Source organism: Cupressus sempervirens, chromosome 9 (genome assembly GCF_028749045.1).
Source record: "Cupressus sempervirens isolate cs-2001-9-10 chromosome 9, ASM2874904v1, whole genome shotgun sequence".
NCBI lineage: Eukaryota > Viridiplantae > Streptophyta > Pinopsida > Cupressales > Cupressaceae > Cupressus > Cupressus sempervirens.
In genome coordinates this window covers 649,939,487-649,947,834 of record NC_143126.1, presented here as the reverse complement: position 1 = coordinate 649,947,834, position 8,348 = coordinate 649,939,487, and positions in this window count along the sequence as shown.

Genomic DNA, 8,348 nt, shown 5'->3' with positions numbered 1-8,348 from the left:
ACACATGTGAAGTTTTGTATAGACTATAAGCTGACAGTGCTATTAAAATTATAATTAATTAATTATCTAATTATAACTAATTGGGAAAGCCTCAAGCTAACTCAAGAAATTATTTTGAAGATATGGTATAAAGGAAAGATGTTTTCCTTGTTTGTAATTTGTAGTGGTTATTGTATGAAGTGTGAAGTGCTAAAAGGAGAAGAGTGCTTACTAAATGTGTGTAAGGGGTAAGTGCAAGAAGTTGGGTCTCACTTTTGGGCAAAAAGTGGAAGTGTTTTTCCTATTTTTGAAATTTTTTGTCAATTGATGTCAAAATTTAATGCATATAGAGATTTAATATAAAAAATCTTCAAAAATAAAAATTCTAGTGCTCAGAACCTAATTTTTGAATATATAATTTATTTGTGTACCCATATGATAGATTTTTTTGACATGAATCTTTAAAAACCACTTTTTAAAAAATGCTTGTTTCAAGACCATACCACACTCATGTACAAACTCCATAATTTGACACAAATAAATGATTGTTTGTAAATCCTTTTAAATGAAGTTAGTTAACACACCAAAGATTGATGATAATATTTTTTCTTAATTTTAATTGAATAATTTTTTAATTAATTTTTAATTGACTATAAATGGAAATTTTAAAACCTCTCATGTACGGACACCAAAATTTGATCAAGATTTCACCTTTTTTTGAAAAAAAGAAAAATTTACTTCAAAAGAATTGTATGTAGATTGATGACATATAAATTAATTTAAGAAAAATCATATAATAAAAAGGTTAGTAAAGTTTTAGTGAACCTCACTATTTTACATTTAGGTACCACCTTTGATTAAAAAATAATGCAAAAATAGTAAATCAAATCATAACACTATAAAATTTATATTTTTGAAATCAAGACAATGAGAGCTCTAATGGGTTTTAATTTCATAAAAAAATTTGATCGGTCAGACCCTCTAAAAATTATGGTAAAGTACGAATTTGTTAGTTCAATGCCTTAGCCAAATTTTGAGAGGTCAAAGCATAGGCTTGGTCTCACCAAACCTATCCTGAACCAAAATTTGAGGCAAGAAAAAGAAATCTCACCCCATGTTGTAAGAAATGGGCACCTATTATTTGAAATTCAAAAAATGGTTGCTCGTTTTGAAAAATTAAAATTGGCGTTTAAAATGCATTGAAAATCCCCAAAAAAAAAAAATTTAAAAATTTTAGAAACTAGTACCCATTTTTTACTTTTAAAAAATGGGTGCCCATTTGTTAAAAATTCAAATTTTGTAGTTTTTCAAAAATGGGCACCCATTTTTTGAATTTAGGATTGAGCACCCAAGCCTAATACAGGTGGGCTTTTTTAAAAAAATGATTACCCATTTCTAAGAGAGCATGATCTTAATTTGGGGACTTCTGTGAAATTAAGACCCAACTTCTTGCTTCTACCCTAAGTGATCCAAGGAATTTTTGGATGCAAGTTTTGTGATCTGGTTACAAGATCAAAAGGAGCAAAGGTTTGGTTGACAAGACAAAAGAAGGGGAAGGAAGTACATTTCATTTCTACTATTCTGCAAGGAATAATACAAAGATCATTTGGACAATGAGTTCATTGGTCTTAACCTTGAAGTTGTTTGGCAAGTGATTCTGGTTGTCTTCCACAACTCCTAACAAGGTTGGCACAACTCCTGATAGGGTTGGAATCTCATAACAGGGATTCAAAGTCTCCTAATAGGGACTCATATGTATTGAATGCATTCATAGACTCCTAATAGGGTCCATCCTCTAATAAGCAATATTTATATTAGTACAACATCTTGTGGGTACCATCCCACCTGGGGTTTTCCTAATTAACATATCTAGTGTTCTTGTGTCTAAGTATCTTGCTATAGTTTTAGTTTACATTGCTCATATGGTTAATTTTGTTTAAGGTTGATAATTGTGATATTAGTTGGATAATTGATTCACCCCCACTCTCACCCCCCCTGCCCTCCAGTTATATTGGTCAACTATATATTCTAACACTACTCAGGATTAAGAGACAAAGCCCACTTGGTTAATGGGAAAGAGTGGGAAGGTCTCCTTAGATCCATGATAGTAGTTATAGATAAGGACTTGAAAAGCGAGGAAGAAGAAAGCAACAAAGGAAATAAGTAAGATATCCATATAAGCCTATGCTAGCTGATGATGATGATGAATACTCACCATCCACTAGTAGATCAAGTTTTGACAAAAGGTCTTTAGTGCACATGTACTCTAAAAAATAAGATTTTAATGGATCTTAATCTGAAGGGGTCTTAAGGGGTCCTAATGTGCATTGAAACACAACTTAACATGATCTTATAAAAAGATATAGGAGGGATGACAACATATAAAGTGTTTATGTTGTCAAAACCCATATCAAACCCAACTTGATTCAAAAATATTATTTGTATCAACTTGATACCTTTGTCCATCACTTGTGATAGATGACACCTACAACTACTAAATGACACCTACAACTACTAGACTGTCATGAAAAACTTGCAATGAGGATGGCACCTGCAACTACTAGCTATCATGGAAAAATTATGATGAAGCTAGCACCAAAAGCTACTAGAATTTCATGGAAAACTTGTGATGAAATGACACCTACAACTACTAAGTTGTAATGGAAAACTTGTGATGAAGTTGGAACCTGCAACTACTAGACTTTGTGTGTGTGTGTGTGTGTGTGTGTGTGTGTGTGTGTGTGTGTGTGTGTGTGTGTGTGTGTGTGTGTGTGAGAGAGAGAGAGAGAGAGAGAGAGAGAGAGAGAGAGAGAGAGAGAGAGAGAGAGATTGGGTTATCAACAATTATATTCATACATTCACCAGAGTGCTTATCAACATGTTTCATTATTTCAAGATCTACACTAAATTGGCTATCAATGGCAACCGTAAATTTTTTTTTATCCAGGAAAGAGCTCAAATAATTTTTCTGACCATTCGAGAAAAATATTATTGTAGGTTTCCTTGTTGTCATTTTAATACATCCTTGGCTTAATTTCACACCCTTCTTTCTCCTATTCAACATACACAGAGAAACCCAACACTGAATTTTCCTACATGATAAAAATCAAAGAGAAAGTTGACTAAAATGAATTGGTGTACCTCATATCTTTCATAGGCAGTCTATGTCATTTCTTCACATGATGAGTTATCTTCTGGTTCAACCACAAGAATCTCTCTCCTATATTCTGACCTTACATTGTATTGTTGTCTCTATTTGGATGAACACAAACTAAATAACTCCAAGATCCAAAATATGAGTTCCAGAAGCTAAACTTTCCTTGATAGAATTAGCATTTTAATCTTTGTACGAAATCCAATGTGCATCATCCCTCCACCGCACTCCTTTTGTGGTGGGTTTTGGGTAGTCTTTGGTAATACACATGTTTCCTTAGAGTAATTTGTCTTATTGCTCTCATAATATTCTGAACCAAAAGATGAAATGATTGAAAATTTTGATGGTTCTAATGTGTCCCATGCATGGCTGATCTTCAAAGCATGAAACTCAGGATTTAGACATTTTCTAGAGTGCCCTAGCTGATCCAATCATTTATTTTGTGAAATCAATCTATTTTTGGGTAGTTTATTCATTTACTCGGCCTAATTAGTCCTATTAGGCCTTCAAATAATCCACTTTAATTTTACACAAATATAACATGATCATGTTATTGCTATTATTCTTTTACTAAGCATAATGTGATTGTGTTATGTCTAGTATGACAATTTACTCTTAATAAGCATAACATGCTCGTATTTTGTTAACAAAAAAGCATGATCATAGTTAGGCTTGGTAATAGGTCTATTAAACTATCCAAAGGCTTGGGTTGATATTTTTCCTCCATTTTTTTCGCTTTGGACAATTTTTTCATCTTCGAAGACCAATTCTCATCTTTGATTTCATCAGGTTTGCAAATGGTGAAGAGGGTACATCTCTAGAATTACCACCATAAGCTCACACATTTTCTTGAATTTCTAACCATATAATTATTTTAGATTTTTGGACAAGATTAGCATTGTGAAGTTAATTTTTCTATATCAATGTCTTGACAGTCCTCGCAGACATATGTCTACCATTTTTTGAATAACTTTTGATCTACTTAACCAAATGCAAAATAAATTACATACTATTGTTCTACACTTGATTTTATTTAAAAAAATGTGTTGATTTTAGATTATTTTGATGCAAGTTATGCCCAACACATGAAGAGGTACTAGGATTTCAGGATGGGGTCACTTCAAAAAATCATAAAAATAAATTACTCATCAAAAAATTATGAAAAAATATACTACTTCTAGATCTCACTCTCACTCTCACCTATCATCCCACCAAAGTTTTTTTTCAAAATACTTAATATAACTATATGGGTTGTGGAGCACACTGAAATAGTTATGTTATATTTTTCAGCAAAAAAAACAAATAATTTTCTGTGCGCATAAGGTTTGGCCCTCTTAACCTTATCCATTTTTAGAAAACCTTAGTAGTTTGGAAACTAGATTCAGGGTACTACATTTTTTTTGTTTTACACATTTTCTCATTTTGAGTGCATGACCCTCAAATGGGTCTTTTAAGATCAAGTTTACTTGATTTCAAGAAAAATAAAATTAAAATTAAAAATTTTAAAAAAGAATAAAAAAAGAAGAAGGTGTCCACTTATACCCCCATTTTTGCACACCATCTTGGTGCACTTATCCATAGTTGCCTTTCTCCCCACTTCAAAAGAACCTTTGGGATGCAATATTGTCTAAGAGAAAAGTTCTCCTCTCAAATAAACATCACAAAATTATTTGGGCCCCATCAAATAATGGGCATGACTCCATCAAACAGGGTTACTCTACCTACCAAAAAATGAACATAAAAGCAACCAAGCATAGGGCATTTACCTTATGTTGGAACAGAGTTGTGCTTCCAAAGCTAGGGTTCTTTGCATGGCTCCAATTAAAAATAGAATACCAACCAGTAATCGCTTTCATAAACTCAACATTGCACAACCTTTTAGATGTTTTTTATTCCAAGAAGCTTATGAAATGTTGGATCACCTTCTTCTCTAGAATACTTTTTCTCATGATTGTTAGGTAGCCATCATAAGTAAGTTGGGTTTGCACATGGCTTTTCCAAACTATAAATAATTATTCTTTTAGATAATAATAATTATAGTTTTAAATCACCATAAATTAATTTAGTGTTTATAGTTTCTTTTTCTTTTCTTGTCAAAAGATCATCAATATCAAAATATAAGGTCTATTATCTTTTCAAAAAATATACAATTTTTTTTAAAAAAATTGGAACAAAAAAATATGATGCTTTAGAGGATGGACTTAGTCCAAAGAAATTATTTATTTTTCTCTTTGGATGGAGAATTAAGGTTAAAAAGTATCAAATCAAAAATGTTGTGTTTTAAATTTAAAAAAGTAAGCTTTATTTTCTTAAAATTTTTAATAAAATAGAAAAATATTAATTTGTGTACTAAAATTTCAAGTTGTGACTACAAAAAATAAAATTAAATCTATATTATATAAAATGTGTGTTTCATGTAGGCTAGGGCCTACAACACAATGATAACTTGTGAGTCTCGCATGTGGTAGGTCTTGGGCTTGAGTCTATTCAAACTTAACACATAATATTAAATTAATTTTAATAAATAATATTAATTAATCTAGGCTTCAACCAATTACCTATCAAAAAAAGTGTGTTTCATGTAGCTATATTTTTTTAATAATTTATCTACAATTAGATTATAATGTCAATTTTATAAAATACTACATTTAAATAATTTTATTGCTTTTGTTAATTTTTTTAGCAATGAGGTAAGCCTCTAACATATGATTTTTTTACATCTTTTCAGTATTATAAAATACATTTTTTTTTTAAATTTTTAAGTTAATAATTCAAGTTTAAAAAATTAGATTAACATTATCTACCTGATTTATAAAAGTGGTGAATAACTTCAAATTTTCACTTGTACTTAATAGACATTTTTAGCTAAAACATTGTGACCCATCTCTTTTAGCTAGAAAAACTCTAGCTAAAATGTACTTTCAATTCAAAATAATTTCCATTGAATTTTTTTAAAATATGTTACGTAAAAAAAAATGTAAAATATGAAAGGAATAAAAAATTCATCCAAATGTTTGATGACTCTGGTAAGCATAACAATTATATGATCTCTTGAACTAAACAATATTCACATAGTTAATAATTTGTTACTTTTTATTAAAAAGTTTCACCTCCCAATTGTTATTCATGTCCATTTAGTAGAAGAGAAAGATGACAGTAATATGATATCATATTTAGAATGTTGGAGGGAAACATAAAAGTTTTTATTGAATGTATTGAAGATAAAAGAAAATGAATTTATTGAAGAGCCAAATCCAACCTTATTATGATCTAATATTCATCTTGTTAGATATAATAAACTTTTAGAAAATAACCATCAAATTGCAAGACTAGGAGTTCATCTATGTGTTAAAAATATCTAGTAGATCATAGATCGTGAACTAAGAACTTTTTAAGGAAAACAAATGCAAAGCATTATGAATCAAGACACAGATTTAATTCGTTAGAATTAGATATAGAAGTTAGTATCTTTATTTATTGTTAGAAGAAAATGATAGTAAATCTGTAGGGGCATCATCCCCTTTCTCATATGATGACTCTATCCCCGGCTATTCTGGGAAGTGTCCATAATCAAGTTTTAATCTAGTGACCATGTTGATAAAGAAAGAAGGTATATTGATAACTAACTATTACAAATGAATTAGAGGTTTGACTACAAGAAAATCTTTACTCTAGTTGCAAAGATGTTCATAATTTGGATTTGATACCACTTGCTTTACAATAGAAATAAAAAAGCACAAGATAGATGTGAAATTGAATTCCTAAATGAGGCATGTAAAAGAGTTATTTGTGAAACTCCCTCCTAATATCGTAAGAGGAAAGGAACCTATAGTATTATGCAGAAATGTGATTAGTTCATGAGCCTAGTAATAAAAAAATAATAAGTGATTTCATTAGAGAGGGTTGCTGAAATTTGATGTTGATCTAAAAATGCATATATTGAGTTTTTGTCAAAAATAACTCTTTATCATGTTATATACTATTATAATGTTATATGTTGACACATTACAATTTTCTTGTCACTAGGAATGGCCATTATATCATTAATGAAGCAAAATGAGGTATAAATACTAAGTTTTAGATGTCTAATCTTATATTGCTTCAATACTTTTCTAGAAACTAAAGTTTGGCAAACAGTTGGACAAATATTCCTATCTTAAATATAATACACCAAAGAAATTCTCAACTAATTCAAAGTAAAAGACTAAAAAGTTTCAGTAAGACCAATTGAAGTCAAAATTGAACTAACTAAAGGTCAATATAGTAAAGTAGTCAATAAAACACTATATAAGATCATATTTGGAAACTCAATTTATTTGTCCACAAATATCTTATATGGTTTGATTGGCAAGTCATCCAAAACAGAGGCATTAGGTACTTGCAACGAGAGTTATATCTTTAAGAACAAAAGTCTTTGCATTGAAATATTTGAAGAATGAAGAACTCAAAATTAGGATATTTTTAGATTGCAATCAAGCAAGTTTCAAAGAATATATAAGAAATCAAATTTTGTTTGTTGCTTCAATCTCAAATTTACCACTACTTCATTTGTAAGATGGTATCTAATATTGCATTGTCACTCATAGAAACAAAGTATAAGAAAATCATTACAACATATAAAATCATATATCTTTAAAGAACTTCAAAAGAATTTTTACACTTATAGCTTGATTTCCTAATTATATATTGTCATAATCAAATTTTATTATAAGACCTAATGTGACATGCTTTAATTAATCACATTAAAATACATCACAAGCTATTCACAAGCACATACTCAAAACAAAACTATTAAACTAGTTTACAAACCAACCAAAGAATAACTTTGCATATCCTTTACCAAACCTCTAATAAAAATAAGTTCGTATACTTTTAAAAGACAACATCAATAACCATTCTAAATTTATAAATGAATAGCTAATAAAATTGCTTAATTAGGATAATAATAATATATTTAAACTGTAAACTTTAATCATCACATTGTTAACCCAACCTTATGGTTTTTCTATTAAAAAAAACTTGAAAAGGCATTGTTTTCCCCATGGTGTAGCCTATTAAGGAAGTACGATGTGATTAAAATTATATCAAAATGGTAGATAATGTGTTCCTTTAGAGACTTCATTTTTAGACACGAGGGGTATTATAAGTCAAACGTTATCAATTGCTCAACTATTTGAGCGGGTCCCACGAAATGGGCATTTCTATATATTATCAT